The sequence below is a fragment of the Pongo pygmaeus genome, chromosome 9, assembly GCF_028885625.2.
Source record: "Pongo pygmaeus isolate AG05252 chromosome 9, NHGRI_mPonPyg2-v2.0_pri, whole genome shotgun sequence".
NCBI classification, from domain to species: Eukaryota; Metazoa; Chordata; class Mammalia; order Primates; family Hominidae; genus Pongo; species Pongo pygmaeus.
In genome coordinates, this window is record NC_072382.2 from 73,079,088 (window position 1) to 73,106,581 (window position 27,494).

General features: G+C 46.1%; 2 pseudogenes; both read left to right on the forward strand.

Annotated features, from left to right (window-relative positions):
- The first annotated feature begins 4,439 nt into the window (after positions 1–4,439).
- Positions 4,440–8,271, forward strand: LOC129008686 (folate receptor alpha-like; annotated as a pseudogene).
- A 12,107-nt stretch (positions 8,272–20,378) lies between these two features.
- On the forward strand, positions 20,379–25,926 carry LOC129008687 (folate receptor gamma-like; annotated as a pseudogene).
- Positions 25,927–27,494: the final 1,568 nt, after the last annotated feature.

Consider the following 27,494-nt stretch of genomic DNA (forward strand, 5'->3'; position numbering starts at 1 on the left):
AACATATTTATGCAAATATAGGCCAAAGAAAGCCAAATACTATTTCACATTTGACAATGCTTCCTTTATGGATTTTATACTAAATAAGCCAAATTTCACCTTTACATTAGTCTACTATTAATGTTAAACCCAATTCTTTAATAAAACCTTTTAGACAAATTTATTTAATCTTAATCAGTTTGACCATAAAGTAAGATTCTTATAAACTTTTGTTTCCTCATCTCCCCAGAAAAGTGGATCCTAAACCTTTTATAACCCTTTACAATTTTTGTGAATGAGCAGGTTAATGCTCTAAGAAAACCCTGTTGTGCTTTTATTCCGATGTTGGATTTATAGAAAAACTGAATACCCCTTTAACTCTAGTCAATATGTTCACACAGAATTTCTTTTATGACATTAATTTTTCACAAACCTTCCACAATTTGCTTAAATCTTCAGCTTTATCTCATCTAAAACAATCCTTTATCCCTTTAATCTAGGCAGAAAAATCCACATTCCCATGATTTCTTATAATCTTTTAACCAAAAACACATTTCACTTTCCTTACACACCTTGCATGTAAAACTGATGTTATTTCCCAAAGATTACTAAAGTCATACAAATAAAAGGCATCACAGTTTTTGTTTTTCTAATAAAATATTTGATTTGAGCTCTTATTATTTTTTAACCTATTAATCAAAGCTCTTTTATATCTCACACACACAACATATATAAATACACAGACAGAAGATCCGGTAGTTGTAAGAATTTTCATTTGCCAGTTTCTTTTTCTTTTCTCTTTTTTTTTTTGAATCAGAGTCTTGCTCTGTCGCCCAGGCTGGAGTGAGGTGGCTTGATCTCGGCTCACTGCAAGCTCCGCCTCCCAGGTTCACACCGTTCTCCTGGCTCAGCCTCCTGAGTAGCTGGAACTACAGGCTTCTGCCACCACACCCAGCTAAGTTTTTGTATTTTTAGTGGAGACAGGGTTTCACTGTGTTAGCCAGGATGGTCTTGATCTCCTGACCTCATGATCCACCTGCCTCGGCCTCCCAAAATGCTGGGATTACAGGTGTGAGCCACCGCGCCCGGTCACCATTTGCCAGTTTCTTAATTGGATTACTGACTTTAGGGTGAAGCCCTTGGGGGAACAAGGTCAGGAAAGCATGCAGTTTCTACAGCCTAATAAGCAGGCAAGCTGGAAGGCAAGACAGATCCCCCAAAATAAGGGTCCCATTTTATACCAGATCCTGGATCCCCCCCCACCAAAAAAGGAGAAATCAGCCCATCTTCCGTGGAAGTCTTATCTCTCAGTGGGAGATAAGCGGGTATTTCCATACCTTTGAAGTGGCCAAGAGCATGCTTCTCTAATCTAAATGTGCAAAGAGCTAAGTATTCACCCATAACTTCCATTGGCCATTCCTTAAAGTATATTTCCTACCTAGTTACTACACACCAAAGCTCTGTCATAATATGATGTAATTTCTGATACCACCAAAAGTCAAAAACATCAGATACTGCAATGCAAAACAGAACAGAGCCTTACATTTTGAGAGGAATTTATCAACTTTCAGTTCCTGGGGTTCAAGAGGAAAACAGAGTGTTTTTTTTTTTTTCCAAAATGGTGTCTCTGGCACCTCCTGTTTTTCCCAGGGAGTCCCAGGCTGTTAGAGTTTGAATATCCTGCTTTGATGAAGCTGACTTTTAACCATAGCACTCTTAAAAATAAAAATCCTTTAATATCTCTTATTAGCCAACTTCAGCCATGCCAAACTACCAATATTTCTGGCTTCTGAACTTTACCAAAGGCAAACTCCCAGGTACTTGGAGAAAAAAAATTCAAGACAGTTTGTGGAGGGAAAGAGAATTTACAAATGTTCAGACAGATCTCAAACTAGAAAGGACTCATTCCCTAAGCTGGGAATTGACCCCTGAACCTGGGCTGCCATTGTGAAAAGACAAAGTCTTAGCTGCTGAGCTACAGCACTGGGCAGTCTCCATTGCCCTTCCCAGAAGGAGACTAGAGTCACCAATTTTGAACTTGCAAAGGCTTTTATCTGATCAAGATATTTTTTAGGACTAACTATGGCATGAACCCCAAAACTCCTGTCTGCTGGATGGTGGAAACCAAGAGAAAGTATCACCACGTGGTTACAAGGTGAAGCTCCCAAGGACATAAAACAAGACGAAAGAGAAATTTCATCCAGCTTTTCAGGGACCTTTAGCAAAGTTTATAACTGATCAGTTTGCTTGGCCATTTTGAACAGCGGGCTTACAGGCGTCGTAGTGACAGACAGGACTAGCTGGATTTCCTAGGCCTACTAAGAATCCCTAAGCTTAGCTGGGAAGGTGACTGCATCCATCTTTAAACATGGGGCTTGCAACTTAGCTCACGACTGACCAATCAGGTAGTAAAGAGAGCTCACGAAAACGCTAATTAGGCAAAAACAGAGGTAAAGAAATAGCCAATCATCTATCACCTGAGAGCACACTGGGAGGGACAATGATCAGGATATAAACCCAGGCATTCAAGCCGGCAACGGCTACCCTGTGAGTCCCCTCCCTTTGTATGGGAGCTCTGTTTTCACTCTATTAAATCTTGCAACTGCACACTCTTCTGGTCCGTGTTTGTTACGACTGGAGCTGAGCTTTCACTTGCCGTCCACCAGTGCTGTTTGCCGCCCACCAGTGCTGTTTGCCACCATCACAGACCCGCCGCTAACTTCCACCCCTCCAGATCTGGCAAGGTGTCCGCTGTGCTCCTGATCCAGTGAGGCGCCCATTGCCGCTCTGGATCCGGCTAAAGTCTTGCCGTTGTTCCTGCACGGCTAAGTGCCTGGGTTCATCCTAATCTAGGTGAACACTAGTCGCTGGGTTCCACAGTTCTCTTCTGTGACCCACGGCTTCTAATAAAGCTATAACACTCACTGCATGGTCCAAACTTCCATTCCTTGGAATCTGTGAGGCCAAGAACCCCAGGTCAGAGAACAAGAGGCTTGCTGCCATCTTGGAAGCGGCCCACCACCGTCTTGGGAACTCTGGGAGCAAGGACCCACCATAACAGTAGGCTTGCATTCTATCTTAAGGTACCCTTCTTTGTGGCAGAACAACATAGACACACAAAGCACACCAGATTCGCTACAGCTTAAGGCTAGCCTCACGTCTTTTTTCTCATTAACCAAAACTTGCCTGTGGTAAGGTGGGGAAAGTGAAGAGCTCAGAAAGGCCAGAGAAAGACTCACATATCCCAGTGACACTGAATCAAAAGTTCAGGCAGCCGCTCATTGGTTAAGAAGGTATCTTTTCCAGGAGTTGCATCAGCTCTAAGTGTCCCTGTTTGGGGAGCAAAAAGCTCTCATGTCCCAGGATCCTGTACATGCACAATTCTGTCACCCACAGCCCTCAGCAAAGATTGCAAGGTGGATTAATCCAAAGAGAATAGCAATTAATATCCCATGGTGCTAAATCTGTTCTTAGCCAAGGGGAACTTTACTCTGAGAGGGGCTTCTAACTCCCTAAATCTTAGAAGGGACTCTAACACTCCTGAGTTGGGCCTCGAACCCAAGTTCAGTCAAGTGTCCTTGCCTTTTATTAAGAGAGGCCTTTAACCCACTCTGTCTTAGGAGAGACTTTAACTCCCCTAAGCTGAGCCTCTAACCCAATTCCATCCTTTACCTGGGTACCCTGCCACTTACCTAAAGATAGCCAATTGGTGCTACAGTCTATTTCCTTTGGGTTGGGTGTCTCCTCAGGGTTCGACAGGAAGATGTTACCAGAAAGGGATCCAGATCCAGACCCCAAGAGAAGGTTCTTGGATCTTGTATAAGAAAGAATTTGGGGTGAGTCCATAGAGTAAAGTGAAAACAAGCTTATTAAGAAGGTAAAGGAATACAGAATGGCTGCTCCATAGGCAGGCAGTGGCTTGAGCTGCTCCACTAAGGATACTTATTGTTACTTCTTGATTATATGCTAAACAAGGGGTGGATTATTAATGAGTTTTCCAAGGAAGGGGTGGCCAATTCCCGTAACTGAGGGTTCCTCTCCTTTTTAGACCATCCATTTAGGGTAACTTCCTGATGTTGCCATGGCATCTGTAATCACAGCACTGGTGGGAGTGTCTTTTAGCATGCTAATACATTATAATTAGCATATAATGAGTGATGAGGACGACCAGAGGTCACTTTGGTCGCCATCTTGGTTTTCGTGGGTTTGGGCTGGCTTCTTTACTACATGCTGTTTTATCAGCAAGGTCTTTGTGACCTGCTATCTTGTGCTCACCTCCTAGCTCATCCTGTCACTTGGAATGCCACACTTCCTGGGAATGCAGCCCAGTAGGTCTCAGCTTCATTTTACCCAGCCCCTGTTCAAGATGGGGTGGCTTTGGTTGAAACGCCTCTGACAGACCCACCAGAGGAGCCCTTCAGTTTGCATTAATACGTGTGACTCCTTATTTCACAGACACTATGTGTCAAATGTTGGTACAATGCCAACAGCTCACCTTCTTGGTTGTTGAGTTTCCACATTACACAAATAAGGAAGCAGGCCCAGAGGAGAGCCTGGGAAATGAAGTTGGAGAGACCCATCCTGGGGTTGCTTGATTTAGGGATTTAGACTGGGAATGACTCCTCCACAGATCTGAAAGAAGAAACTGCACACTGTGCATAGTGGCTTCTTTTCTGCCAGCCCTAAACAGCTCAAGAAAGGAGAGTCTCTCAGTTATGAGGCTGGGTGTGAAGCAGTTTTTTTTCTTTGAGAGAGGTCTTGCTATGTTGGCCAGGCTGGTCTCCAACTCCTGGGCTCAAGCGATCCTCCCACCTTGGCCTCCCAAAGTTCTGGGATTACAAATGTGAGCCACCACATCCGGCCTGAAGCATCTTGGTTCATGCATCTAGCAAACCTTCAGTCTGTGTCTCTCAATCCCACTGGACATGAGGTCTCCCTATAACAATTATTTGGCTACAACCCCTTTAATATCCTGAACTTAGCTGAACAGTTATTTTAAAAATCCATATTCAGATATAACTAAAGAAGAAACAGAGGAAAAGTAATTTGTAATATGTATTTCTATTTATATTCGTTTTGACTCCATTAGCAGATAGCAGTCACCGCCCTGTTTGCACTTGTTTTGAATCAGTGAGCCTGCAGCTGCCAAGTGCAGACTAACAAGAGGTAAATAACCTGTATGCCTTGAGCAGCTCTGACTTTAACTTATTCTTTTATTTTTTATATTTTTATATTTTTTTATTTTTATCTCTTTTTAGACATGAGTTCTCACTATGTTGTCCCAGTTGACCTCAAACTCCTGCACTCAAGTGATCCTCCTGCCTTGGCCTCCAAAGTACAAGGATTATAGGTGTAAACCACTGTTCCTGGGCTTTTATATATTTTTTAAGTGCACATTTTAATATTTAGCTTGTCAGCCTTAAGTAACGAGATCCAGAAAGCTTGAGGATAGCCACACAGAAGCATAGATTCAAGTTGTCCTGAATATACACTTTGATTCACAGCAGTTACAAGTGAGTTTTTAAGGAAACAGAATAGTTCCCAAGTTGTTTACCAAGAATTTAAAATAAAATAACATAAGCAATTCATTGGCTATACATTGTTTTTGTATCACAAATTCCAGGAACAGATAACGGGTGAGGCAGCTAGTCAGGGACAAAATGCCTTGAAACAATTGTCTCTGGGCATGGGTGGGGAGGGTGTGACTGAAGTTCCATAGTCATGCCTTTCTGGGCCTGATAAATTGGGCATGTCTCACATCATGAGACTGCTCTGAGCTATTTTTCTTTTCTCAAGCTTTATACCAAATTCTAGGCCGTGGGCTTTCATTCATTCAATAAGTATGTATTGAGTGTTTATGTAATTGGAACTCTTCTGGGGTTACAATTTAACTTACTTTCTCACCTCCAAATCATTATCACCTCAGTGAGGACTAAACCCAATGATTTTTTTTTTATCTTGCCAAAATTCCTATCTAAGGGGTCTGGGGAGTCATGCCCTACAAATCATAAATTCTCATCAGATGGGTTTTATTTAACCCTATATATCATGACTTACTTTCCAACCTGACTCTGGCATAACATGACGAGACAAGGAAGAAAAGCAAAATATTTTAATATTTTTACCTCAAAACATGTTTCTTTGCCATATCTTGAAATGGCCCTAGCTACTGTCCTTCGTGGGGGAAAATTTTCATCTGTAAAGAATCTCTATTAACATAGCTAGATCTTTTTCTACCAGGCCCTTCCAATCATAAAGAGATTAACTAAGTGTAGCACCTTTTATAGATCTGAATAGGAAACACTTGTCATCTATTGTCTCTAAGGGCAGCCACTATAAGACTTCAAAAGAACTTTGGTCTCCACAGTCTTTTATCTTAACCTTAACATTTCTTTTCTATCAACCCCAGGTCTTTAGACAAACTCAACCAATTGTCAACCATAAAATGTTTAAATTTACCTATAGCCTGAAAGCCCTGCCACCCGACTTTGAATTGTCCCACCTTCCTGGACCAAACCAATGATTTTTTTTTTTTTTTTTTTAGATGGAGTCTCCCTCTGCCACCTGTGCTGGAGTGCGGTGGCATGATCTCGGCTCGCTGCAACCTCCACCTCCTGGGTTGAAGCGATTCTCCTACCTCAGCCTCCCAAGTAGCTAGGATTACAGGTGCCCGCCACCATGTCCAGCTAATTTTTTGTATTTTTAGTAGAGACAGGGTTTCGCTATGTTGGCCAGGCTGGTCTCAAACTCCTGACCTCAAGATCAGCCTGCCTTGGCCTCCCAAAGTGCTGGGATTATAGGCATGAGCCACCGCGCCCGGCCAATGTATTCCTTAAATGCATTTGATTGATGTCTCATGCTTCCCTAAAATGTATGAAACCAAGCTGCACCCCAGACCACCTTGGGCACATGTTCCCAAGACCTCCTGAGGGCTATGTCATGGGCCATGGTCACTCATATTTGGCTCAGAATAAATCTCTTCAAATATTTTACAAAGCTTGACTCTTTTCGTTGACATCAATGAGGCCTAATCTGATCATGCTATAACACTGCAAGTCCCCATCCTTCTCCCCTGATTGTTTTCAAAAGCAGTGATCCATTGAGGTGCTCTTTTTTGTAACCCCAGTTTCTAGAAAAGTGCCTGGGTGACAGTATGTAGGAGCTCCATAAAAGTTGAATTAACGAATTTTGTAATGACTGCACCTCCAGACAGGAGCTGTCTTCTGGGCTTCTGACAGCCCTCTCCCACAAAGAGTTTACCAATAGCAAGGACTTTCCCGGATGACTTCCACTGGGTTGGGGATTAAGGATTGAAAGGGGAGAGGCTGCGTGTGGAATATTCTGGCTGTGCTGGCTGTGGACTTAGTCTTGTGTCTTCCCGCATCCAGTGTAGTCTCTGGAGAAAGAATGGCTGGGCTTCACCAGCACCACCCAGGAAGCCCATAAGAATATTTGCCATCTGTATGGATTCAACTGGAACCACTGTGGCGAGATGGTACCTGCCTGCAAACGGCACTTTATCCAGGACACCTGCCTTTACGAGTGCCTCCCCAACTTGGGGCCCTGGATGCAGCAGGTACGCATGGCTTCCTGGCACCCAAGAGCTAGCAGAGGAGCTGAATTTTCCAGGCATCTCTGCAGGCGGCAACCCCAGCTCCAGTTCTATTCAGGGCTAGTTGCTGGGATTCTTGAGCCTGAGCCCTTCTTTTCTACCAAAATCTCCCAGGTGGATCAGAGCTGGCGCAAAGAGTGGGTGCTGAATGTGCCCCTGTGCAAAGAGGACTGTGAGCAATGGTGGGAAGACTGTCACACCTCCTACACCTGCAAGAGCAATTGGCACAAGGGCTGGAACTGGACCTCAGGTAAGGGCTGGGGTGGGCAGGAAATGAGGGATTTGGAAGTGAAGGTGCATGGGTGTGGAACAGGTGTGTGACATTTTGGGGTTGTAGGGCTGGCAGAATCAGAGACCCTTTGGGTCCCAGTGGCTAAAGGTCTTACCTCTTCCCTACAGGGTCTAACAAGTGCCAGGTGGCAGCTGCCTGACTACCTTTCCATTTCTACTTCCTCACACCTACTGCTCTGTGCAGTGAAATCCGGACTCACTCCTACAGGGTCAGCAACTACAGCCGAGGGAGCAGCTGCTGCATCCAGATATGGTTTGACCTGGCCCAGGGCAACCCCAGTGAGGAGGTGGCAAGGTTCTATGCTGTAGCCATGAGTGGGGCTGGGCCCTGGGCAGCCTGGCCTCTCCTGCTCAGCCTGGCCCTAACGCTGCTCTGGCGGCTCAGCTGATCTCCTTTTACCTTCTGATACTTGGACATCCCTGCCCTGTTTAGCCCCACAACTCCCAACTATTTGGTTCCTGTTCTATGGTCTTGTCTCTGACAGCCACTTTGAATAAACCAGACACCACACATGTATCTTGGCAATTATTCGGGTATGAATGGGAATGTGGCTGTTTTGTTTCCCAATTCTCATTGATTGAAGCCAGTTAGACTGGGCTAGTTCCCAGCTCTGATGCTTGCTATGAACTAGCCTGATACTTAAGTATTCTAAGGTAGGAGACATTTGTAGCTCTCAATTTTATTTTTCACTGTAGCTCCAATTTAAAGCCAAGCCCAGGCATTTTTCTTTTTTTGAGACAGGGTCTCACTCTCTCACCCAGGTTGGAATGGAGTGGCACGATCTCAGTTCACTGCAACATCTGCCTCGTGGGCTCAAGTGATCCTCCCACCTCAGCATCCCAAATACTTGGGACTACATCCCAAATACATGTGCCACCACACCGGGCTAATTTTTCAATTTTTTGTAGAGAGGAAGTCTTGCAATGTTGTCCAGGCTGGTCTCAAACTACTGGGCTCAAGCAATCCTCCTACCTCAGCCTCCTGAGTAGCTGGGTCTACAGGTGTGAGCTTCCACACTCAGCTAATAAATATAATATAAAGCATGTATTATATATATAATAGTAAAGACAGGGTCTCACTATTTTACCCAGGTTGGTCTCAAACTCCTGGGCTGGAGTGATCCTCTCAAAATGCTGGGATTACAGGCATGAGTCACTGTGTCTGGCCACAAGTCATGTTTATTTCTTGTTCAAGCTACGATGTTGAATGTGGGTTACCAGGGGGATTCTGTTTATTTCTCATTTCTGGGCTACATTAGCAGCCAGGGGGTTCTGCTTCTCACTCAAGAACCCACGCTGATGGAGGCTCCATCTTCCATGAGACAGGAAGAGGGAACTTGGCAAATTCCATAAGGCTCTTCAAATTTCCACCCATCAGTTATTTCATTGGCCAAATCAAGTCATGAGCATGCCTAAATTCAAGAAAGCCAGGAAAACATAATCCTATCACGTACTTGGAAGGAGAGGGGAATCACAAGGTTTGCAACAGACCTAATCATGACTAAAAAGACTTTGTTATTTTCTCATAGGTTTCTGTTTCTGGCATGGTCATAGTTACAAATTTAATTTTTCGGTTAGATCCTAGTAAGAAGGAGGACCAACTCTCTATCCATATGCAAATAACTACATCAACCTGAAAAGTGGAGCAATCCACTGATGACCGCCCTGGCTAGTCTTGTAAACAAGGCCAATTGATGCCCTTTTCGCCCTTCATTTATTTCTATTTATTATTTTTATTTTTTGAGAAAGAGTCTCTTTCTGTTGCTCAGGCTGGAGTGCAGTGGCACAATCATGGCTCACTGCAGTCTTGACCTCCTGGGCTCAATTGATCCCCCAACCTTAGCCTCCCAAGTAGCTGGGACTACAGGCACATGCCACCATGCTGGGCAAATTTTTTGTATTTTTTTTGTAGAGATGGGGTTTTGCCATGTTGCCCAGGCTGGTCTTGAACTGCTGTGCCCAAGTGATTCATTCACCCACCTTGACCTCCTAAAGTGCTGGGATTACAGGCGTGAGACACCTCTGCCAGCCCACTGATTTCTTTTTTTGAACCAAAAGCATAGTTGATCAATGCAAAAGCTAATAATTGGACATTAACAAAATTCAAAACTCTTGCACTTTAAAAGACACCCTTAAGAAAATTAAAAGACAAGAAACAGACTGGAAGGAAATATTTGCAAAACACATCTGATAAAGGATCTGTATCCATAAAATACAAAGAACACTTACAACTCAGTAACAAGAAGGCAGACAACCCAATCAAATAATGGGCAAAAGAAATGAACAGATATTTCATTAAAGAAGATACACAAATTATGAATAGTTACACGAAAAGATGCTCAACATTATTAATCATTAGAAAAATGGAAACTAAAACCACAGTGATAGACCATTTTATACCTACTAGAATGGCAATAATAATAAGATAGGCAATAACAAGCATTGGCAAGGATGTGGAGAAATGGAAACCCTCACACAGCGCTGGTGGGGAAGTAAAATAGTACAGCCCTTTGGAAAACAGTGTGGCAGTTTCTCAAAAAGTTAAATGTAAAACTTCCATACAACCCAAAATTCCACTCCCAGGTGTCTACTCAGGAGAAAGAAAACAAACATAACAAAAGTTAAATATGAATATTAATAATAATCATATTTATGTATGTAAATATGATGTATCATTTATGTATGTAAATATGATGTATATTTATGTATGTAAATATGATGTATCATATTATGTATCATTATACATAATAGCCCCAAGCTGGCAATAACCTAAATTTTTAGCAGCTGGTGAGTGGATAGACAAAATGTGGTGAATCCATACAATAGAAGACTGTGCAGCAATGAAACATGATGACACATGCTATGTCGTGGATGAACGTCAAAAACATTATGCTAAGTGAAAGAAGCCAGACCTAAGAGGCTTCATGTGGCGTGATTTCACTTACATGAAATGTGCGGGGAAGGCAAATTTATAGAGGCAGAAAGTAGATTAGTAGTTGCCTGGGGCCGGAAGTGAGAACAGGGATTAATTGTAAATGGGCATGAGGGGGCATGAAAATTGAGGGGATGATTCTGAGTTTCTGTGGGGTGTGCACATGAGGGAAACTATTCTAATGAGTTTGGCATGTGGCTCCATAAAAATCTATCATCTGAGACAAACTCCATTCCCATCATGAACTTTAAAATATTGGTTGGAAGCCAAGCATGGTGGCTCATACCTGTAATTCCAGCACTTTGGGAGGCCAAGGTAGGTGGATCACTTGAGCCCGGGATTCTAGAACAGCTTGGGCAACATGGTGAAACCCCATCTCTACATAAAAATACAAAAAAATTATCCAGGTGTGGTGGTCCACGCCTGTAGTCCCAGCTATGCAGGAGGCTGAGATAGGAGGATCTCTTTAGCTCAGGAGGTAGAGGCTGCAGTGGGCTATGACTGTGCCACTGCAGTCCAGCCTGGGTTGACAGAGTGAGACCCTGTCTCAAAAAAAAAAAAAAAAAAAAAGGAATTGCTGGATGGTAATGTTGTAGGAGTTTCTCCTCAGTTCAGCCAAAGACAGGGTCCTTGTCACCTGGCCATGAAATATTAGGCTCGCAGACACTTTGAAGGGTGAGAAAAATGGAATTTATTGGGCGAAAAAAAAGGGGGAAACAGGGACCCTCAGCAGAGTGAGAGTCCTGCCAGTACATGCTTCCCGCCTCGCAGGTTGAATCCCAGGTTCCATCCCAGGTTCCACCTTGGAAGAGGAGGGGCCAGGCTCCTCTGCACGAACTTCCCGAGGCTCCACCCCAGTGCACATTCCTCCCAGTGTGCGGGTTTGTCAGAGGTTCTCTGGGGACCCCTTTACACTTGGCTGTCTCATTCCCCCCTCTCAAGGAGTACGTCAAACTACTGTTAGAACAAGGATAGGGGTGAGGATGAAGACGGAGCTAAACTGCTTTCTGCTAACAGGAAGCGGTGTTTTGGGAAATGGCAGTCAGAGCTTCCTCAGAAGCCTATCTAAGGGTTCCCGGCAGGAGGGGCCATCTTCCGAGGCTCCGGTTGCACGACCATTTGGAGTTTGATGGCCTGAAGGCAAGAAGAGAAAAACCAGGTTATTAGAAAACATGTATTAAAACGAAACAAGGGAGGGTAAGGACAGCTTAAAATCCCAAGGCCTTTTACCAGTTTGCACAGGGAGAGGGAAGCCAAAAGCCCGACTGGTAAAAAAAACTTTACCCTTTTGCCAGCATGTCGGGCTTCTGGGTTCCCTTCCCCTGAGCCCAATCCTAAGCCAACCAGATGAAGGTTTGGGAAATTAACTCTTTCCAGTTTGGAGGATGCATCTGAGGGGAATGTCCTATAGTACAAAGACACAATTACCTATTAGTGAAGAGAGGACAGTGGAGAAGAAAGGAAAAAAAGGTGCTTTTTAAAGGAGTCCCAGGGGTTCAGCATGCATCCAAAAGGGATACAGAGTGAAGATGAATGGCTACCCATCTAGAAAGAGGGGAGCAGGCATCCCTGTCTCCTATCTCTTTCTAGCAGATATGAGGGGTACATGAGGGAGAGAAAGAAGAGCATCCTCTTTCCCTCTTCTGTCCTTGCATACCCAAGTCCTGGTGACCTTGGCAGGTGCTGCCATGGGTGCCACAGCAGCTTGCACCCATGAAGCAGGGAGTGCCTAGAGAATAGGAATTATCGGCCAGACTCAGTGGCTCACGCCTGTAATCCCAGCACCTTGGGAGGCCGAGGTGGGCGGATCACGATTTCAGGAGTTTAAGACCAGCCTGGCCAACATGGTGAAACCCTGTCTCTACCAAAAATACAAAAATTAGCTGGGTGTGGTGGTGCATGCCTATAGTCCCAGCTACTTGGGAGGCCGAGGCAGGAGAATCACTTGGACCCAGGAGGCAAAGTTTGCAGTGAGCCAAGATCACACCACTGCACTCCAGCCTGAGCAACAGAGTAAGACTCTGTCTTGGGGGAAAAAAAAAAAGAGAGAGAGAATAGGAATTATCCATTCTTACCTATGTCTCTATCCCCCCTACGGTCAGTAGTCTTGGAGTTTCCTAGACTTCACTTATGCCATGGATACTAGCATGACCTTTATCCACGAAATGGGAGGCTTGGCTTGATTGGCAGGAATTAGCCATGCTCACTTGCACACACTGTGCCTTTTTTTTTTTTTTTTTTTTGGAGACGGAGCCTTGCTCTGTTGCCAGGCTGGAGTGCAGTGGAGCGATCTTGGCTCACTGCAACCTCCGACTCCATGGTTCAAGAGATTCTCCTGCCTCAGCCTCCTGAGTAGCTGAGATTACAGGCACGCACCACCATGCCCAGCTAATTTTTGTATTTTTTTTTTTCAAGATGGTGTCTTGCTCTGTCGCCCAGCTGGAGTGCAGTGGCATGATCTCGGCTCACTGCAACCTCCACCTCCCGGTTCAAGCGATTCTCCTGCCTCAACCTCCCAAGTAGCTGGGATTACAGGCGCGTGCCACCATGCCTGGTTAATTTTTGTATTTTTAGTAGAGACGGGGTTTCACCGTGTTTGCCAGGATGGTCCCGATCTCCTGACCTCATGATCCGCCCGCCTCAGCCTCCCAAAGTGCTGGGATTACAGGCGTGAGCCACTGTGCCCGGCCTTGCACTGTGCCTTTTAACCTCTGTTATCATCTGCCTCTGAATCCCTTAGATCCAGTTTTCTTTCCTGGGGCTTTGACTCAAAGCTTGGAATAGAATTTGGAACAAAAATATGTGTCTAGGGAGGGCTGCATGGACTCCTTATCATAAGTCAAATGCTAAGGAAGGTGAAGCTGCAGAATTGAGTCCTTCTCCAACAAGGGAGAGAAAAAGATGTCTTGTGACATGCCCAGATAATTGGTGGCTATAGTTATGTAAGCTAGGATTTGGGTGCATGGTGCTTGGCTTTGGTTAGCTCTTACTTTCCAAAAAAGCAAACCTCCGATTAATGGACATTCTATTTATTCCCATCACCTGGCAGGATTTGCAGGATAATTGCTCAGAACTAGAATATTGATCCAGATTTTTACATTAACCATCCCTTTCTTCTTTCTGAGCTGCAGCTGGGGATTGCTGGTTGGTTCACAGGAACAAGCAGGGTTAGCCTAAAAATGTAGGCAAAAACTTAAACACTAATGACTTTAGAATTTATTGACAAATGTATGGTGTTTTGAAACATAATTTCTCTCTCTCCAGTCCTCATTTTTGTTAAAAAAGCAAATTATGGTAGGATTGAGTTGTTTGCAAAATAGACTTTAGTCATATACTTGGCCTGATTATTTGCATAAAAGTGCAGCAAGAATAACTATTTCTACATAAGTCTTTTAGACTGGCTTTGATGGAACTCTGTTCCTCAAGGAATTTCAGATAAGACATTTTAAAACTGAGCTCAGCCATGGATTTGTATCCTCAAATACCTGTAAGTTGGATGATCTTCTCCTGTTAAGGTCCCATGATAAATTTGGAGCTCCTAGACCTGTTAGAAAGTGACATTCTTGGCCAGGCATGGTGGCTCACACCTGTAATCCTAGCACCTTGGGAGGCCGAGGTGGGCAGATCACTGGAGGTCAGGAGTTCGAGACCAGCCTGGCCAACATGGTGAAACCCCGTCTCTACTTAAAATACAAAAAATTAGCTGGGCATGGTGGCGAGTGCCTGTAATCCCAGCTATTTGGGAAACTGAGGCAGGAGAATCACTTGAACCTGGGAGGCGGAGGTTACAGTGAGCTGAGATCGAGCCACTGCACTCCAGCTTGGCGACAGAGCAAGAGTCTGTCTCAAAAAAAAAAAAAAGAATACTCACGGATAGTTTCCAAATTCTGGAGAAGCCAGGAAGAGAGAGAGAAAAATATGCTTCAAATTTTGTTCACAGGAGTATAGCTTACTCTAGTATTAAAGGCCTTAAAGAGTTCAAAACAATTTTCCTTGACTCTAAGAAACAAAACAAGGATCAGCAATATTCCAAGCAAAAGTCAAAAAGGTTGCTTCAGCTTTCTGAGTTCAGTCCATTCAGTTCTAGTTATGCTTGATATTCGTGAACATTTTAGCTCTTCACGAGTCCTATACATTTTCCTTTATTCCAATATCACAATCTCCAAAGTTATCAGAAACCTGTATTTGAGAGCACCTGTCAGAGTCCTATAGCTTATTACAAACCAACTTTTTGTTTTTTTTGAGACAGAATCTTGCTCTGTTGCCCAGGCTGGAATGCAGTGATGAGATCTTGGCTCACTGCAACCTCCACCTCCTGGATTCAAGTGATTCTCTTGCCCCAGCATCCTGAGTAGCTGGGATTACAGGTATGTGCCACCAAGCCCGGCTAATTTTTGTATTTTTTTTAGTAGAGACGGGGTTTTACCATGTTGGCCAGGTTGGTTTTAAACTCCTGACCTCAGGTGATACCCCTGACTTGGCCTCCCAAAGTGCTGGGATTAAAGGTGTGAGCCACTGCACCCAGCCAGATCAGGCACTTTTAACTTGAAAACATGAAGTTCTCTTGCCTAACTTTTTTCTTTCTTTCTTTCTTTTGGAGACAGGATCTCACTCTGTCACCCAGGCTGGAGTGCAGGGATGCCATCACGGCTCACTGCAGCCTCGACCTCCTGGGCTCAAGCAATCCTCCCAGCTCATCCTCCCAAATGGCTGGGACTGTAGGCTTAGACCACCATGCCCAACTAATTTTTGTATTTTTGTGTGAAGATGGGGTCTCCCTGTGTTTCCCAGGCTGGTCTTGATCTCCTGGGCTCAAGCAATCCATCAGCCTTGGCCTCCCAAAGCACTGGGATTATAGGTGTGAGCCACCAAGGACGGCCCCCTAATGTTTTCTATATTGGCTAATGAGTTTTAAGTTTAGACATACAAGGCATAAAGAAATAACTTTAAAGTTATGTTATTAGATGTACAGTGATATGATTTAGCTCTATGTCCCCACCCAAGTCTCATCTTGTAGCGCCCATAATTCCCACGTGTTGTGAAAGGGACCTGGTGAGAGATGATTGAATCATGGAGGTGGGTCTTTCCCATGCTGTTCTCATGATAATGAATGGGTCTCATGAGATCTGATGGTTTTAAAAACGGGAGTTTCTCTGCACAAGCTCTCTCTTTGCCTGCTGCCATCCACATAAGATGTGACTTGCTTCTCCTTGCCTTCCGCCATGATTGTAAGGTCTCCCCAGCCATGTGGAACTGTAAATGCAATAAACCTCTTCGTAAATTGCCCAGTCTTGCATATGTCTTTATCAGCAGCGTGAAAACAAGTGAATACAGTAAATTTGTACTGGGAGTGCGGCATTGCTGAAAAGATACCCAAAAATGTGGAAGCGACTTTGGAACTGGGGAACAGGCAGAGGTTGGAAGAGTTTGGAGGGCTCAGATGAAGACAGGAAAATGTGGGAAAGTCTGGAACTTCCTAGAGACTTGTTGAATGGCCTTGACCGAAAGCCTGATAGCGATATGGATAATAAGGTCCAGGCTGAGGTGGTCTCAGATGAAGATGAGGAACTTGTTGGGAACTGGAGCAAAGGTAATTCTTGTTAGGTTTTAACAAAGAGACTGGCAGCATTTTGTCCCTGCCCTAGAGATTTGCAGAACTTTGAACTCGAGAGAGATGATTTAGGGTATCTGGTGGAAGAAATTTGTTTTTTATTATTATTATTTTGAGATAGAGTCTCACTCTGTCACCCAGGCCAGAGGACAGTAGCGTTACCTTGGCTCACTGCAACCTTCGCCTCCTGAGTTCAAGCGTTTCTCATGTCTCAGCCTCCCAAGTAGCTGAGATTACAGGCATGTGCCTCCATGCCTGGCTAATTTTTGTATTTTAGAAGAGACGGGGATTCACCACGTTGGCCAGGCTGGTCTCAAACTCCTGACCTCAGGTGATCCACCCAACTCAGCCTCCGGAAGTGTTGGAATTACAGGCATGAGCCACCACACCTGGCTGCGGAAGAAATTTCTAAGCTGCAAAGCATTCAAGAGGTGACTTGGGTGTGGTTAAAGGAATTGTTTTATAAGGGAAGCAGAGAATAAAGGTTCAGAAAATTTGCAGCCTGACAATGTGATAGAAAAGAGAAGCCCGTTTTCTGAGGAGAAATTCAAGCCAGCTGCAGAAATGTGAGTAAGTAACAAGAGGAACATTAACCCCCAACACAATGGGGAAAATGTCTCCAGGGCATGTCGGAGGTCTTCACGGCAGCCCCTCCCATCACAGGCCCAGAGGCCTAGGAGAAACGGTTCAGTGGGCCAGGCCCAGGGTCCCCATGCTGTGTGTAGCCTAGGGACTTGGTGCCTTGTGTCCCAGCTGCTCCAGCCATGGCTGAAAGGGGCCAACACAAAGCTTAGGCCATGGCTGCAGAGGGTGAAAGCCCCAATCCTTGGCAGCTTCCACGTGGTGTTAAGCTTGCAAGTGCACAGAAGTCAAGAATTAGGGTTTTAGAACCTCCACCTAGATTTCAGAAGATGTATGGAAATGCCTGGATGCCCAGGTAGGAGTTTGCTGCAGAGGTGGGGTGCTCACGGAGAACCTCTGCTAGGGCAGGGAGGAAGGGAAATGTGGGGTTGGAGCCCCCACACAGAGTGCCTACTGGGGCACTGCCTAGGGGAGCTGCGAGAAGAGGGCCATTGTCCTCTAGCCCCCAGAATGGTAGATCCACTGACAGCTTGCAGTGTTCTCCTGGAAAAGCTGCAGACACTCAATGCCAACTTGTGAAAGCAGCCAGGAGGGAGGCTGTACCCTGAAAAGCCACAGGGGCGGAGCTGCCCAAGACCATGGGAACCCACCTCTTACATTAGTGTGACCTGAATATGAGAGATGGAGTCAAAGGAGATCATTTTGGAGCTTTAAGATTTGACTGCCTGGCTGGATTTTGGATTTACAGGGGCCTGTATCCCCTCTGTTTTGGCTAATTTCTCCCATTTGGAGTGGCTGTATTTACCCAACGCCTCTAACCCCACTGTATCTAGGAAGTAACTAACTTGCTTTTGATTTTACAGGCTCATAGGCAGAAGGGTCTTGCCTTGTCTCAGCTGAGACTTTGGACTGTGGACTTTTGAGTTAATTCTGAAATCAGTTGAGACTTTGGGGGACTTTTGGGAAGGCAAGACTGGTTTTGAAATGTGAAGATATGGGATTTGGGAGGGGAAAGGGGTGGAATGATATGGTTTGGCTCTGTGTCCCCACCCAAATGTCATTTTGTAGTTCCCATAATTCACTCATGTTGTGAGAGGGACCCAGTGGGAGATGATTGAATCATGGGGGTGGGTCTTTCCCATGTTGTTGTGAGAATGAATGGGTCTCACGAGATCTGATGGTTTTTAAAACAGGAGTTTCTCTGCACAAGCTCTCTCTTTGCCTGCTGCCATCCACATAAGATGTGACTTGCTCCTCCTTGCATTCTGCCATGATTGTGAGGTCTCCCCAGCCATGTGGAACTGTAAGTCCAATGAACCTCTTTCTTTTGTAAATTGCTCAGTCTCGGGTATGTGTTTATCAGCAGCCTGAAAATGGACTAATACATACGGCAATACTCAAGAGAGCAAGTGTGGATAGCTTGGGTTCGTGAGGTTTTTGGTTTTTGTCAAAAGCATAAATGTATACTGAAACTACCCAGAAGAAGCAAAGTATAGAACAGTATGCTACCATTTGTGCACAGAAATGGGATATATGTGGTGTAAATGCATAGAATTTGACCAGATGTATACCCAGAGACCAGAACACTCAGTGGCCTCATGTTCATACTTTGGCAAACACATGTATAGCATCTTTAACTTAAATGTACCATTGTTGTGTGCATTCTAGTGTTATTGAAATTTACATAACTATTATCAAGTCAGATAAATCATTCTACGTCTTGGTATTTTCACTTCCTATTTTGTATATTTATGTATACATACACACATACCTATATATATTTAAATAAGGTACAACTTCACCTTGTCCAAAAATCAAAACAACGTAGAAAGGTTTACAGTGATAGGTCGCATCCCTGATGCTGTCCTCTTCCCCCAGGTGATCACCTTATTGATTTCTTTTCATATCTTTTCAGCATTTTCTCCTGCAAGCACAGATATTCTAACTCCTCCTTTTTTACACAGATTTTTTTTTTTTTTTTTTTTTTGAGACGGAGTCTCACTCTGTCGCCCAGGCTGGAGTGCAGTGGCGCAATCTTGGCTCACTGCAAGCTCCGCCTCCCGGGTTCACGCCATTCTCCTGCCTCAGCCTCCCAAGTAGCTGGGACTACAGGCACCCGCCACCACGCCCGGCTAATTTTTTGTATTTTTAGTAGAGGCGGGGTTTCACTGTGTTAGCCAGGATGATCTCGATCTCCTGACCTCATGATCCGCCCGCCTCTGCCTCCCAAAGTGCTGGGATTACAGGCGTGAGCCACTGCGCCCAGCCTTACACAGAATTTTTTTTTTACATAGCATTCTTTGGCACCTTCCTTTTTCCACTTCACAATGCACGTGGAGACTTTTCCATATTTGTACATCAGGAGCTTCCTCTTTCTTTGTTACCACATTAAATTCCACTGGGTAGATGTACCATAATTTAACTGGGTCCTTATTGAAAAACAATTGAGCTGTCTCCTAGACAAAGTCTTGTGCACCTTCCCTAACAGAGGGTCTAACCAAGCAGGTAGGATGGGGTTATAAAGTAGGTGGGGAGGTGGGAGAGACTCCACTTTCCCAGGTGGGCTGAGGATGGAGGTAAGGCCCTGCAACAGGACAGAGGGAAAAGTGGGGATGAGAGGTAGGAGGCGAGATAGCGCCTCCTCATCTCCTGGGAGGCTGGGCTGTCTGCTGTCTTTGCCTCCATGGCCTGACGGCCCACTGTTCTTGCTCAGCCCCCTCCTCCATTTGCTGCTGACCTGTTGGCCTCCCCCAACTTTGAGCCTGCCTCTGCCTAGGTAATTTCCCAAGACCCAGGAGGGGTGAAGGGTGAGGTGCAATTGCCCCCACCCCCTTGCCTCCCGCAGCATCTGCTCCGGGACCATGAACAATAGCTGACAGCTCCATGGCCTTTGCTGTCCCCATCTCAGCTTCCCTGGACATCTAAACCTCAGCTGCCCTGGGGTAGGAGGACAGGCTGAGGAAGCAGAAGCCTGAGGCTGTCTAGAGTCTCACTCCTGCATCAGCAGGCCACCACCTGTGGTTCCTCCTTGTGCAAATTTGAGAGGAATTGCATAAAATACTGGAGAAATCCAAGAGGGGAAGTCCACAAGGGCGGTGGCTCCCTCCATGATCACAGAGCAAGCTGGTGTCAGAGCCTGAACCTAGAGCACTGTTGGTGGGAAGCAGGAGGAGGGTCCTGCCTCCAGGTAGGGGAAGGGCTCCCTTTCACTTCTACACGATCCTCATTTCTTGGCTCAGCTGCCCTGTGGGGGATGCAGGGTGGGGAGGGCAGAGATCTGGATCTGGGAGGGAGACAGTACACAATCTCGTGGCTGCTGCCCCTCCCTCAGGACTTGTCCACCTCTGACTGCGGCTGTCTGGCAGGAATAGATGGACATGGGCTGACAGATGATGCAGCTGCTGCTTCTGGCTTTGGTGACTGCTGTGGGGAGTGCCCAGCCCAGGAGTGCATGGGCCAGGACGGATCTGCTCAATGTCTGCATGAATGCCAAGCACCACAAGACGCAGCCCAGCCCCAAGGACGAGCTGTATGGCCAGGTGAGGATAAAGTGGAGTCTGCGGCAGAGGAGAGAGCTGCCTTTGACAGAGAAAATTTAGTGGGGTGGAGAAGTCAGCTGTGGAAGGTGATGAAGGCAGAGGATGACTGCCGTGATCCTGGAGGGCCTCCCCTGGGAGGACACCAAATCTACAATAATAAAGGAACCACATACCTAACACCCACTATGAGCCTATGAGCCACGTGCTTTCACTCATGCCATGGTAGTGAATATGCCCAAAGGGCAGGGTGGGTGCGTGGTGGTCTCTACTTATGCAAATGAGGAAATAGGCCCAGAGAGGGCGCAGGTGAAAGTGGGAACTGAGGAGAGGGATTGGCCAACCTTTCCCAGCCTTAATTATGTGCCAGCCCACAGAGCTCAATGACACAGTAGAAGAGGAGCTGGGCCCGTCATAGTCATGGTGCAGCCTACATGTACAAACAGGCCAGGTTTCCACCCCTATTAGGTACTGAAGAGACAGCAACCAATATGATATGCTGGGAAGACTTCCCAGTCAAGAGGCCATTGGCCTTGGCCTGGGAAGATGAGTAAGAATTTTCCAGGAGGAAAAAGCAGAAAGGGCAGCCTGGCAGAGGACAGCATGCACACAGGTCAGAGGGTGATGCCACGAGCAATGGCGGGTCCAGTGTGGCCAGAGCCAGCGGTGCCACTGCCTACAAGGAAGGGGAGGGGAAGTTAGGGCCCCCATGCCACAGGTAAAGCCAGTGAGGCAGCTCAGGGAGTATGAGCTCCAATTTGAATTCCAAGCTCAGGAGAGTGTCCATATTTCCTTTCTCTGGTCTCCTGGTCTGCTCCCTAGAAGGGTGCACATTCCCAGAGGGTGGGGATGTGCCCAGGGAGAGACTGTGGCATGGACAGGCTCCGAGGGCTAAAGCAAAGGGAGGACAGCCTGGAAGCCCCATGACATCTGAGTCATTCCCAACGTTGCATTTGCTTATTTTAAAATCAGGGTAAAATTTAAAATAAATAAATAAAATAAGTTCTCCATTTTAGCCATTTTTAATTGTATGATTCAGTGGCATTAAGTATGCTCATGTATGCCGGGTGTGGTGGCTCATGCCTGTAATCCCAGCACTTTGGGAGGCTGAGGTGGGCGGATCACCTGAGGCCAGGAGTTTGAGACCAGCCTGACCAACATGCAGAAACCCTGTCTCTACTAAAAATTAAAAAAAAAAAAAATTAGACTGGCATGGTGGCACATGCCTGTAATCCCAGCTACTCGGGAGGCTGAGACGGGAGAATTGCTTGAACCTGGGAGGCAGAGGTTGCAGTGAGCCGAGATCATGCCATTGCACTCCAGCCTAGGCAACAAGAGCAAAACTCTGTCAAAAAAAAAAAAGGTATGCTCATGTGGTTGTGCAACTGTCACCACTATCCATCTCCTGACCTCTTTCATTCTCCAAAACTGAAATGGAAATTCTGTGCCCACCACTTCTTTTGCTTTTCAGAACCTTCTAAAGCACCTACTCTTTGCCAAGAAATGGTGCAGATGTAGACTTTGAGAGATACAGATGATTATCATTCTCAGGGCCATGAGCTATATGAGAGTGATGATATTTGTTGAGCCACTTCTATAGCCAGGGAGTACTTTTCATTATATTCAGTAACTCTTTCAGAGGCAGAAACCCCTGACCCTGACAGGTAAGACCCATGTCTGCCAAACCCCAAGACCCATGATGTGCAAGGGATCTTGCAGGAAGACCGAGAGTTGGGACATCCAAGGAAAAGCAAATGTGAAGTCAGGCCGGTGGGGAAGCATGTTCTGTGTCAGCTGGCACTGGGCGTGGGCCAGGGTGTGGGAGATGGGTAGATCTGGCTCCACTCCCATGGATTTCCTTACTGTTTTTCCTGGGTGCTCAGACCTGTCACGCCTCTGCCATCACTTGACCCTAGGTGCAAGAGTTCATCCCAGAAATTTTATGCAATTGACTCATGATTTCTCAGGTTTTCTGCGTTCTGGCCTAGAGTGATTTCCAAAGAAAAACCTCCACCATTTCTGCTTGTCTTGCCTGCATTGAATTTACCTTTCTAGGATGGCCTTTCCCACATTTAGTCAAGTCCAGGTTCAGGCCCACATGCAGGCTACAGCTCCTCTGTTCCCCCACCACTCTCAGGATCTATTTGGAGTCTCCTTGCCTGGCCTGGACTTCCAGACCCTGGGAGAGCCAGGCCAGCCCCTTGACCTCCACCCTCCCCCACAACCTGGGCCAGGTTCCTCTCCTCCCTGTCCTGAGTTAAATCTTAACCCTACTATATACCACAGGTGTAGCTTACTGAAACGCTGTAAAAATGAGTTTAAGGATTCATACTGGATTGTTAAGAGGATAAAGTGCAAAAGCCTCAGGGACTTTGCACCTATGGTTTTCTATGCCTGAGTGTTATCTTCCCTGTACACATAGCCCATCCACCCATTAAAACTATACCCTCCATGAGGCTAGAGATGTTACTTGCTTTGTTCACTGGGGTGTTCCTAGGACCTACCACAGTGCCTGATGTCTAATAAGCACTCAGTTAATATTGGCTGGATGCAAAATGAATAATATAAATAAGCTGAATAACATGAAATAACTTTTTCAACCATTAAGAGCTGTACAAACAATAATTACTCTCCCAGATAGTGGCTCCCCTCTATTATGCTCCGTTAAAAGCCAATATTGGCCAGGCATGATAGCTCACATCTGTAATCTTAGCACTTTGGGAAGCTGAGATGAGAGGATTGCTTGAGCCCAGGAGTTTGTGACTAGCCTGGGAACCATAGTGAGACCTCATCTTTTTTTTTTGTTTGTTTTAATACTTTAAGTTCTAGGGTACATGTGCACAACATGCAGGTTTGTTATATATGTATACATGTACCATACTGGTGTGCTGCACCCATTAACTCGTCATTTACATTAGGTATTTCTCCTAATTTTATCCCTCCCCGCTCTCCCCACCCCATGACCAGTCCCGATGTGTGATGTTCCCCACCTTGTGTCCAAGTGTCCTCATTGTTCAATTCCCACCTATGAGTGAGAACATGCGGTGTTTGGTTTTCTGTCCTTGTGATAGTTTGCTCAGAATGATGGTTTCCAGCTTCATCCATGTCCCTACAAAGGACATGAACTCATCCTTTTTTATGGCTGCATATATTCCATAGTGTATATGTGCCACATTTTCTTAATCCAGCCTATCACTGATGGACATTTGGGTTGGTTCAAAGTCTTTGCTATTGTGAATAGTGCCGCAATAAACATACATGTGCATATGCCTTTATAGCAGCATGATTTATAATCCTTTGGGTATATACCCAGTAATGGAATGGCTGGGTCAAATGGTGTTTCTAGTTCTAGATCCTTGAGGAATCGCCACACTGTCTTCCACAATGGTTGAACTAGTTTACAGTCCCACCAACAGTGTAAAAGTGTTCCTATTTCTCCACATCCTCTCCAGCACCTGTTTTTTGCTGACTTTTTAATGATTGCCATTCTGACTGGTGTGAGATGGTATCCCATTGAGGTTTTGATTTGTATTTCTCTGGTGGCCAGTGATGATGAGCATTTTTTCATGTGTCTGTTGGCTGCATAAATGTCTTCTTTTGAGAAGTGTCTGTTCATTTCCTTTGCCCACTTTTTGATGGGGTTGTTTGATTTTTTTCTTGTAAATTTGTTTAAGTTCTTTGTAGATTCTGGATTTTAGCCCTTTGTCAGATGGGCAGATTGCAAAAATTTTCTCCCATTCTGTAGGTTGCCTGTTCACTCTGATGGTAGTTTCTTTTGCTGTGCAGAAGCTCTTTAGTTTAATTAGATCCCATTTGTCTCTACAAAAAGATTTTTAAAACAGCCAGGTGTGGTGGCATGGGCCTGAATCCCAGCTACTCAGAAGGCTGAGGTGGGAGGATTGCTTGAGCACAGGATGTTGAGGCTACAGTGAGCTATAATTGCACCACAGCACTCCAGCATGTGCAACAGAGAGAGACCTGTCTCGAATAAATAAATACATAAATAAGGGAAAAATGCACCAATATTGTAATTGCCTGTGTTCCCAGGTGGGGACTCCTCAAGGGCCCTCCCTAGGAAGTGTTCCTCTGGATGACGTACCTGGGGCAGAGGAACCAGAATATGGGGGAGATGGCTGTGGTGGGGAGGGACTTAGTCCTGTGTCTTCCCCACCCAGTGCAGTCCCTAGAAGAAGAATGCCTGCTGCACGACCAACACCAGCCAGGAGCTGCACAAGGACACCTCCCGCCTGTACAACTTTAACTGGGATCACTGTGGTAAGACGGAGCCTGCCTGCAAGTGCCACTTTATCCAGGACACCTGTCTCTGAGTGCTCACCCAACCTGGGGCCCTGGATCTGGCAGGTATGAGTGCCATTCCCACAAACATGAACCTCATATCTGGGTGCATTGGCTCATGCCTGTAATCTCAGAACTTTGGGAGGCCAAAGCAGGTGGATTACCTGAGGTCAGGAGTTTGAGACCAGCCTGGCCAACATGACAAAACCCTGTCTCTACTAGAATACAAAAATTAGCCGGGCGTGGTGGTGGGCGCCTGTAATCCCAGCTACTCAGGAGGCTGAGGCAGGAGAATCACTTGAACCTGGGAGGTGGAGGTTGTGCCACTGCACTCCAGCCTGGGCAACAGCACGAGACTTTGTCTCAAAAATAAAACAAAAAAACAAAGCAAAAAAAAACCAACAGAAAACATTAACCTCAGCAGAGGGCATAGCCTGCCAGCCACTTGCAGAGAGGGCTTGGTCCAGGAATTCGGGTCTGAGGGTGGTGGACACCCTGCCCCCTCCCACAGCTCTGGTCTACTTCAAGGATAAAGCTGCTGAGATACGTGGCTGACAGGAGCGTTCCATCTCCTCCCTACTCAGGTCAACCAGAGCTGGCGCAAAGAGCGCATCCTGAACATGCCCCTGTGCAAAGAGGACTGTGAGTGCTAGTGGGAGGACTGTCGCACCTCCTACACCTGCAAAAGCAACTGGCACAAAGGCTGGAATTGGACCTCAGGTGAGGGCCAGAGGAGATGAGATGAGGAGTGGGAGTGGGGCTTTGGGGTTGGGAGGGGTGCAGTCTGGCCCAGAAGCTAAGGGTCTTATGTTCTCCTCCCTCAGGGATTAATGAGTGTCCAGCTGGGGCCCTCTGCCACACATTTGAGCCCTACTTCCCCACTCCAGCTGCCCTTTGTGAAGGCCTCTGGAGCCACTCCTTCAAGGTCAGCAACTACAACTACAGCCGAGGGAGCGGCTGCTGCATCCAGATGTGGTTTGACTCAGCCCAGGGCAACCCCAAAGAGGAGGTGGCCAAGTTCTATGCTGCGGCCATGAATGCTGGGGCCCCGTCCCATGGGACTGGGGCCGTGGACATTGGTTCCTGATCCAAGAAGGGTCCCCTGGGGTTCTTCTGACAACCTATCCTAATAGACAAATCCACGTGTGTTTTGTGTCTTGTAATCTGGGGATGAGTGGGTTGGAGTGACACATTGCTTCATCTTTCCTATTGATAGGCTCTGAATCGGCTGGAACTGGCTTGACATTCACTGGGAAGTTGGCTGTGGAGGTTGAGCCAGAATCTAGGTATCTATCCCTTAGTCTGGTTCTCCTGAGACCCTCCCGCTCACACAAAGCTCATTACCCCCACACTATACACGGACAAAAGCACAGGTGGAGGGAAGATGGGCAGAAACAGGAGATGAGTTATTGGGCTTCAGGTGGGGAAGACAGTTTATTTCCCCTTCCCTTACTAGATGGGGGCTAGGAGGAGATACTGGTTGGAGAGGAGGGTCTCAATGATAAACACCTGCCTGGTTTGTATTTGTTTGAGACTAGGGTCTTGCTATGTTGCCCAGGCTAGTCTTGAACTCCTGGGCCCCAGAGATCTTCATTCCTTGGCCTCCCAATGTGCTGGAATTATTGCGGTAGGTCACTGTGCCTGACCTACTTTTTTTTTTTTTCTTTTTGAGACGGAGTCTTGCTCTATCACCCAGGCTGGAGTGCAGTGGCGCGATCTCGGCTCACTGCAGCCTCTGCCTCCCATGTTCCAGCGATTCTCCTGCCTCAGCCTCCTGGGTAGCTGGGATTACAGGCACACGCCACCACGCCCGGCTAATTTTTGTATTTTTAGTAGAGACGGGGTTTCACCATGTTGGCCATGGTGATCCTGACCTCAGGTGATCCGCCCGCCTTGGCCTCCAAAAGTGCTGGGATTACAGGCATGAGACACTGAGCCTGGCCTGACCTACCTTTTAATAAATGACAAGTAATGCTGCAATTAACAGTCTTGTACCAGCTGTTACAAGATTGTAACACTGAGCACCTTGAGCTCAGTAGCTCATGACTGCAATCCCAGCACTTGGGAGGCCGAGGCGGGTGGATCACCTGAGGTCAGGAATTTAAGACCAGCCTAGCCAACATGGTGAAACCCCATCTCTACTAAAAATACAAAAATTAGCCAGGTGTGATGGCACATGCCAGTAATCCCAGCTACTCAGGAGGCTGAGGCAGGAGAATTGCTTGAACACAGGAGGCAGAGTTTGCAGTGAGCTGGGATCATACCACTGCACTCCGTCCTGGGCTACAAGAGTGAAACTCCGTCTTAAAACAAACAAACAAAAAATCTTGTACCTAGTGGAATGTTATACTTGAATTCCAGAAAGGGTTATTGGGTCAAGAGTACGTATAATTTTGAGAGTTACAACTTTATGGAGATTTTATCAATGTGGCTCCCCCACCAGCAAAGCATGAGAGTGCCTGTTTCTCCGCTGGGTGTGTGATGGCTCACACCTGTGATCCAGCACTTTGAGATGCTGAGGCAGGAGAATCTCTTGACCCCAGGAGTTCAAGATCAGCCTGGGCAACATGGTGAAACCCCGTCTCTACAAAAAACTAAAAAAATCAGCTGGGCATGGTGGTGTGCGCCTATAGTCCCAACTACCAGGGAAGCTGA